The sequence below is a fragment of the Anguilla anguilla genome, chromosome 1, assembly GCF_013347855.1.
Source record: "Anguilla anguilla isolate fAngAng1 chromosome 1, fAngAng1.pri, whole genome shotgun sequence".
Lineage (NCBI taxonomy): Eukaryota > Metazoa > Chordata > Actinopteri > Anguilliformes > Anguillidae > Anguilla > Anguilla anguilla.
The window spans coordinates 2451228-2458927 of record NC_049201.1 but is presented as its reverse complement, the minus strand read 5'-3'; the positions used below and the strand labels follow the sequence as shown (position 1 = coordinate 2458927).

Here is a 7700-nt window from a genome sequence, read left to right as displayed (position 1 = left end):
CAAAGGCAGATTTTTTATGTTAGGAAGAGTCACAAAATACAAAGATATATGTGTAGCTTTAGTGATGGCACAGTTATTTGGGGGGCACAGTTTGACGCCCCCCAAATTTCAAAAGAGAGAGAGAAAGGCGAAGCAGACGTGCTTTAGATCACATCGACGCGCACAAACGCGTGATTTCTGATCTGTCTCACGATCGCAATTTTACAGCTGCCTGCATCTCAAAGCTCAATAAACTGTGCGTGTGTGTGTGTGTGTGTGTGTGTGTGTGTGAGACAGGCCAACGGAATCATAGAGTAGAATTTACCTTCATTGTCCACCTGGACGTGGAATGCCATCCACCTGTTCTGTGTTCGCCACATGAAAGGCACAGCAGCTCTTGAAAAACTATGGAGAAGGGCAACTACTTTGATTCATTGTATAAAACTGTAAAAGCCTTGAGCTACCTAATCATTCTGGGCCTTGAAAAGGATGGGGGTGGGGGGGGGTGGGGGGGGTGGGGGTGGTGGGGGTATTTCATTGAGGCTTTTAAATTCACTTAAAGGATTAACAAAGTAAACTGAAAAAGATTTACAGAATGAGTTCTGTCCACAGAACAAGGGGAGGTAAGTATCTGAATTCCGCGCAGACGTTGGAAAGTGCTCTTTTACACAGAGATCTGTCAGCGCGTGGGAGGAAGCCGCGTGCAGACACAGACCTTCCAGTGTTCAGATCTAGTGCTCAAATACTCTTTCATTTGAAGGCAAATGGCAAGCTCGAATGGCCTGAATGGCCTGTTCTCCTCATTATATAATGTTCTCATGTTCTAGATGGGCTGAATGGCCTGTCCTCCTCATTATATAATGTTCTTATGTTCTATATGGCCTGAATGGCCTGTCCTCCTCATTATATAATGTTCTTATGTTCTATAAGGGCTGAATGGCCTGTTCTCCTCATTATATAATGTTCTCATGTTCTAGATGGGCTGAATGGCCTGTGCTCCTCATTATGTATTCTAATGTGCTTATGTTCTGTAAATCTAACATGTGGGACCAGGACAGAAGAGGGCGGCTTCATCTCTCCATACACGATCTTGAACGAGGATGAGGAAGATGAAGAGGAGGATGAGGAGGAGTAGGTCACATGAGAAGGCCATGACGCCACACAGGAGTTCAACAGAAGGCTCCGCCCCCCCGACCCAGCTCACCGGAGGGAGGCGGGCGCTTTAATTCAGACATGCCCGAACGCCCTACCTACCCCAAGCCACATAAAAACCAGACTAATCTCCAAAAACTTTACGGGCCCGCCTCCCTTAATATCGTCCCCAGCGCGCCAATTCACCGAGGTCACTCCGCTCCATAAACAGGCCGCATTTCACAATGAGACGAACGGGAGACCGCCGCAGCCCAGGAGGGCAGAGAGCGCGTCGTTATACTGACGTCAATTTTTTAATTATTTTTTTGCGCACATTTGTATCGATGCTTTTGCGTGATCTCGCCCGGCGAAGCGCGGTTCCTCCTCACCACGCGCACCCGTGTGCACGCACGCACGCGTTTGTTTTCCTCCAATCACAGCCCACACGCGGGCGCTAAATATTCATGCCGCAGAACGCGCCCCCTCCCTCCGCGCCGCAGAACGCGCTCTCCTCCCTCCGCTCACATATTTCATTATTAATACAAGGTGCGGCATTAATCGCGCTGTCTACAGTGCCTCTCCTTTTGTTTTTAATGGGCTTATCTCTCATGGAGACCAATTAAAATAATTTGAGCACCATAGCTTGGCAGTTATATAAGTGAATTATTTAAGGAGGTACATAAATATGAATTGCAGTATTATGGTGAAATTCTCTCTCTTTCTCTTTCCCTCTCTCTCTCTCTCTCTTCCTCCCTCCCTCCCTCCCTCCCTCCCAGCTTTAAGTGTGATGTCACAATAGGCCTGCAACAGGAAGTATCCTGAAGGCTAATCTGTTTATCGATTCCTTCTATGGTCAGTTGCTGGGGGGAAATATTTTGTGTGAAAGTTGTCAGACATGACCGCTAAGCACGCTCACAAAAAAATTTATAATAATAATTAATAATAATAAATAATAAATGTAAGTGTTTCAAGTGTAGAGGACAAAGTGCTTTCCAAAGCAGATAAAAAATAAGAATAATGGCACTTCACCTTTAGCAATTTGGTAAAATGGCAGCCAGCATGCTTTACACTCAAACCACTGACTAGTTCTGATGCACCATCGCCAGTTCACTCATACATTAGATCACCGATAAGCATCTCGCCTAAGAGCACAAAAGGCTCCCCAGCTATAAAACACACAGCACTCACCAGCCTGCCCATTAGGGGGTTCACTGTCACTCACCACAGCTGTTTCTCCCACCACCATTTTACAAATTATAACCTGCGGTAAGAAAGAGAAGCCCTGGGGGAAGAAACACAATCAAAATGGAGGGTGGTGACATCATTTCCGCATCACTACCACCCGGATACACAGGAAGCAGGAAGTAGCCGCTTCAGGCTACACTTGAATGTAAGAATTTTTTTTTTTTTTTTTACTAAAACCAATGCATTACAAAACAACTTGTGTTTTATTAAAAAAACAGAGTAAGGTGATACTTATTCACAATGTTCAAGAAATAATATTTTCCAATTAAAATGTAAGGGAGCAGGTGTACAGACAAACAACCAACAGCATTCATGCACATGCACTAGCAAATAATGAGGAAACAGAAAATGCCAGGTATCAGTCAGGTACAAATAGGATCAGTTAAAACACTTAAGTGGATGGTATTGATTATAAACAGGCTTACTGAGTGATATTACCCTTTCGTATTGGCGTATTCTCCAGACAATCTGCTGCTAAGCGGTTGTGGAAACTGGAGAGACAAATAACAATACCGTACAATTAAAATGTCTTACAAAAAACAACAATTTAAACTTGAGTTCTGTGGCACTGGGATAACTGTGGCCCTAAATTACTGCATAGACTGTTTATGCCTACACTGTGTGATGTCATATAATGTAATGTAATGTAACGGAAGGAAGCCTTAGGCACTGCTGTTGCAAACATGACATTATGGCGTACACTGTTTCCCATGCAAGCGAAAATGAAATTAACAGTAAAAATAATAATAAAAAAAACTTTATATAGCACCTTTCCTGTAATAAAGCAGCAGAAAACATTTATACTCTGATAATAAAATAACGATAAAATAAGAAAACCGGAAATATACGAAGATACGGAATAATTTGTAGGGTTAAAAACCTGATTTGTGCATCAAAAATCAAATAAAAACTGCGCTGAAAAATAAACATTTATGAAAATACAGAATCCTACGGAGCTGAGAACAGTTGCGACTCAACCAGAAGATCCGGTACCTCACAAACATTTGCGCTATTGTGGAAGACAGAAATGTATAATTGTGACCGAATAACAATCACTGCTCAGCGTTTCGCGAAACGGTGTGGGGGATTTATTGTTTCAGCACCGGAATATGCATCGGCAGATTCTGACTGAATTATTAAAGAACAGCAAGAAAGGCAAAGCCCCCTGTCAGTTCAATTCCTCTTATTTTATTTAATTTTTTATGGTTTTATTTTTTTGTGGAAAAATCGGACGGCTTTCTCCTGCAATCGCGCTTCCTCCGCCGTGTTTGCGGATCGCGCAGCTCGTTCGTTCGCACGGTGCCATTTTTTCCCCGCCCGTTAATAGTCGGGGGAATAAGGCGATAATTAGTTAAAACACATATTTAATTAGCTTAAAGAAACGAACAAGGGCACGGCACACGCTGTAATTAAGCAGACGCTTTCTGTTTCAATAGCTGCCAGGGTCACACGGATCCCAATTCCCCCCTCTGCCCTCCAGGAGCATCTGCCTCCTGTTCCAGAAGACAATGCAGCGGGAGGAGGGCACGAGAAAGGCGAGGGGGGGACGGGTGGGGACGGGGGACGGGGGGCGCGCCTCATGAATCATCTCCCCACGATACAAACAGTAACAGTGATGGATAAATATTAAATATGGCACAGGGGCTGACGGCTGCAGACAGGCAGGCAATTTTTCACAGACATATATTGCAGATACTGTATCTGTTTGTACTTAAATGCATTTAATGTGATATGGGTCCCTCTTGTCTGCAAAGCACCTGCACTAATTTGATTGTAGTTTATAGATACATTTGTCTGGAAGGTGTTTTGGATACATTGAAAACACATTTAATAATAGGGTACTGTTTGCCCTATCCCTGGGTGCAAATATTATTATTATTATTATTATGATGCTGTAGTGGTAGTAGGAGTAGTAGCAGTAACAGTAGTAGCAGTAGTAGTAGTAGCAGCAGCAGTAGTAGTTGCAGTACCCGTAGTAGTAGTAGCAGTAGCAGCAGTAGTAATAGTAGATTTCATTGACTGGTTGCCCATAGCGACCCAGACACTTTGGGCAGGGCAGGGTTAGAGGAACATGCCGAGCCCAGCGTGATTTCCCCACTGCGTTTCCATGGCGACCTTGGCAGTGGCACCTGCCCAGGGTAAGGACCATGCGGGGGGGGGGGTGCGGGGGGGGGGGGGCGGGCTTGCTCGCGTGCTGACTCAGGACATGCGGCGGGTCAGCCCAGGAGGTCAGATGATTGGGGGGGGGGGGGCTGTCAGGTGATTAATGGGGGGGGGCTGTCAGGTGATTAAGGGTGGGGGGGGAGGGGGGTCAGGTAATTAAGAAGGGGGTGTCCTGACGCTGGGCTCCACATTCCCGCTACGTTGCTCCCCACGACCTTCACTGTCAAGGGCGGCTCATCAGAAAGCCCCCCCCCCCCCAAAACCACACCCCCACACAGGAGAACAGCTGGCATGCGTCCTGGCAGCTGAAAACCCCCCGACCCGCCCAGGTACACTCCTACCCAAACTAACCTTTCAATCACTCAATGGACCTCTACCCATTCTCTTTCGCTTTCTACCCTTTTTACTTCTTTATTTTTCTCACCCTCGTTAGCACTGTCAGTTTCAGATGGGGGGGGGGTGTGTCTACTCAGCCTGGGACGGTTTGGGACCTGAAATCTTCTCCTCCATCATTTATAACTGCACTTAACTGGGCGAGGGGGAGGGGGGGGGGGCACTATATGGAAAACACTCATTGTTGGAGCAGGAGAGAACATGAGGACAATCTCACCATGTAAGTATAACGCAAAAAGAAGCCGTTTTCACACCGCTAACCGCTAGCGCACTTCTTTCGCCCACTGGCGTTCCCGCCACTCTGCCTCTGGCTCACAGGCCGCGCAGGGTCGCCCCCCCCCCACCCCCCCCGCCCCCCCCGACCGCGGCGGCCTTGGCGGTGGTGGCAGCAGCGGATCGCTCTCCTCCTCCTCCTCATTAACCGCGGCCCCCTGCCGCTGGGGACAGGGAGACTCGCGCCCGGTCACACGACTCGCCGGCTGGCCCCCCCCGCTGCCCCCGTCCCCCGTCCCACCCCCACCCAAGCTAATTTGGCTCCCAGCAGCAGTTCCCGGTGGGCAAAGAAGGGAGGGGGGGGCAGGGGAGCTGAAACAGCTCCAGCCAATTTTAATTTCCAGGCTGCGAGAGCGCCACAGATGAGACTGCCGTTTGCCATTTGTGTCAAACCGGGAGGGAGAGAGGCGGAGGGAGGTGCGGGGAGGGGGGTGGGGGGGGGGGGAGTGCGGGTGCCGGGAGCAGGCCAGGGTGAGAAAAGAGTCACTTAAGGCAGCCAGGCGCCCACATTCAGCAGGTCTGAGAGCTAATGGATTAGCAATATGGGAGAGAGGAGTGCGATGACGAGCTCCATAAACAGCCAGGAGAAGGCAGACGTGTGGCAGAGCAGGTTCCCGTATCACAGAGCAGGGTCACTGAGTTAGCTGGATAACTGCACTGAGTAAAACCCTGTATCATAGAGCAGGATTACTGAGTTAGCTGGATAACTGCGCTGAGTAAAACCCTGTATCACATAACATGGTTACTGAGTTAGCTGGATAACTGCACTGAGTAAAACCCTGTATCACAGAGCAGGATTACTGAGTTAGCTGGATAACTGCACTGAGTAAAACCCTGTATCACAGAGCAGGATTACTGAGTTAGCTGGATAACTGCACTGAGTAAAACCCTGTATCACAGAGCAGGATAACTGAGTTAGCTGGATAACTGCACTGAGTAAAACCCTGTATCACAGAGCAGGATTACTGAGTTAGCTGGATAACTGCACTGAGTAAAACCCTGTATCACAGAGCAGGATAACTGAGTTAGCTGGATAACTGCACTGAGTAAAACCCTGTATCACAGAGCAGGATTACTGAGTTAGCTGGATAACTGTGCTGAGTAAAACCCTGTATCACGGAGCAGGGTTACTGAGTTAGCTGGATAACTGCACTGAGTAAAACCCTGTATCACAGAGCAGGATTACTGAGTTAGCTGGATAACTGCACTGAGTAACACCCTGTATCACACAGCAGGATTACTGAGTTAGCTGGATAACTGCACTGAGTAAAACCCTGTATCACAGAGCAGGATAACTGAGTTAGCTGGATAACTGCACTGAGTAAAACCTGGAATGGCTCTTTTTTTTTTTTTACTTCAGTCCGTGTTCCAGATTTGGGAGACTGTTCCGGGTTTTACGCTGTGCAGTTGTCCAGCCAACTCGGTATCCCTGCTTCCTGAAACCAGACCCCAGGTTCTGTGAACTGGCAGAGAATCAGAGCATCTCTCTCTTTTTTTGTGTGTTCTCCTCTGGCAATTATTATTCCTTGTTAAGACCTCCGTTCTGTTGCTCATATTTCAGCCCTCCCCACCTCCCCTTTAATGACTTCCTCCCTCCCTCCCCTTTAATGAGTGCCGCGCTGATTGGGCCTTTCTGCCGAAGCTGTGCGCTTCCTGTCTGGAGTGGGATCCTGTAATTAGCACCCAGGCCCGCGTGGCTTGATTAGACAAGCAGGTATAAGTAGGGCTCATTTATACCTCCTGCTGAATCCAACCGCAGTGTGTGTGTGTGGGGTGTGTGTGTGTGTGTGTGTGTGGGGTGTGTGTGCGTGGGGTGTGTGTGTGTGTGTGTGTGTGTGTGTGTGTGGTGTGTGCGTCTGTGTGCATGTGTGTGTGTGTGTGTGCGTGTGTGTGGGGTGTGTGTGTGTGTGTGCGTGTGTGTGTGTTGGGTGTGTGTTTGTGTATGTGTGTGTGGGGTGTGTGTGTGTGTGTGAGTATGTGTGCATGTGTGTGTGTGTGTGTGTGTGGGGGGGTGAATGTGTGTGTGTGTGGGGGGTGTGTGTGTGTGTGTGTGTGTGTGAACGTGTGTATGTGTGTGTGTGTGTTTGTATGAGAGGGATATGTGTATTTGCAAGAGAGAGTGAGAGAGTATTTGAGGGAGAGCATGTATGTGCTTGAGAGCAGGGAGTATTTTGTGTGTGCGTGTGTGCACGCATGTGTGTGCGTGTGTGTGTATGTTTGTGTGCACGTGTATGTGTGTGCATGTTTGTCTTTTAACATGCAAAAATCCTCACTGCCTGTCAAAAAAATATGCACATTCATTTAGAGAATAAAAAAACTGAAGAGGTAACAGGTGTTCAACTGATCTGTTTTATGTCACTTAACCAACCGCACCCCCCTCCCCCCCAAACTCAAAAAACAAAAACAAAACAAAAAATACAGTCTGTGCTCTGACATGCGTTTGTTGCCATAGAAACAAGCTGTCAGGATTCAATCAAACTCCTGCTCCAGACTGGGGTGCTCATTTGAATTAGTCC

At 47.6% G+C, this 7700-nt stretch overlaps 1 long non-coding RNA gene across 1 annotated transcript in view; it reads right to left on the bottom strand.

Moving 5' to 3' along the window:
• Window positions 1-304: 304 nt before the first annotated feature.
• Window positions 305-7700, bottom strand: part of LOC118225104 — a 62038-nt gene continuing 54642 nt past the window's right edge. The window contains exons 4-6 of the long non-coding RNA XR_004764770.1: window positions 2781-2846; window positions 2333-2392; window positions 305-384 (exon numbers count right to left, since the gene is read on the bottom strand). This is a non-coding gene — a long non-coding RNA (uncharacterized LOC118225104). The remainder of the gene's footprint in view (window positions 385-2332; window positions 2393-2780; window positions 2847-7700) is intronic.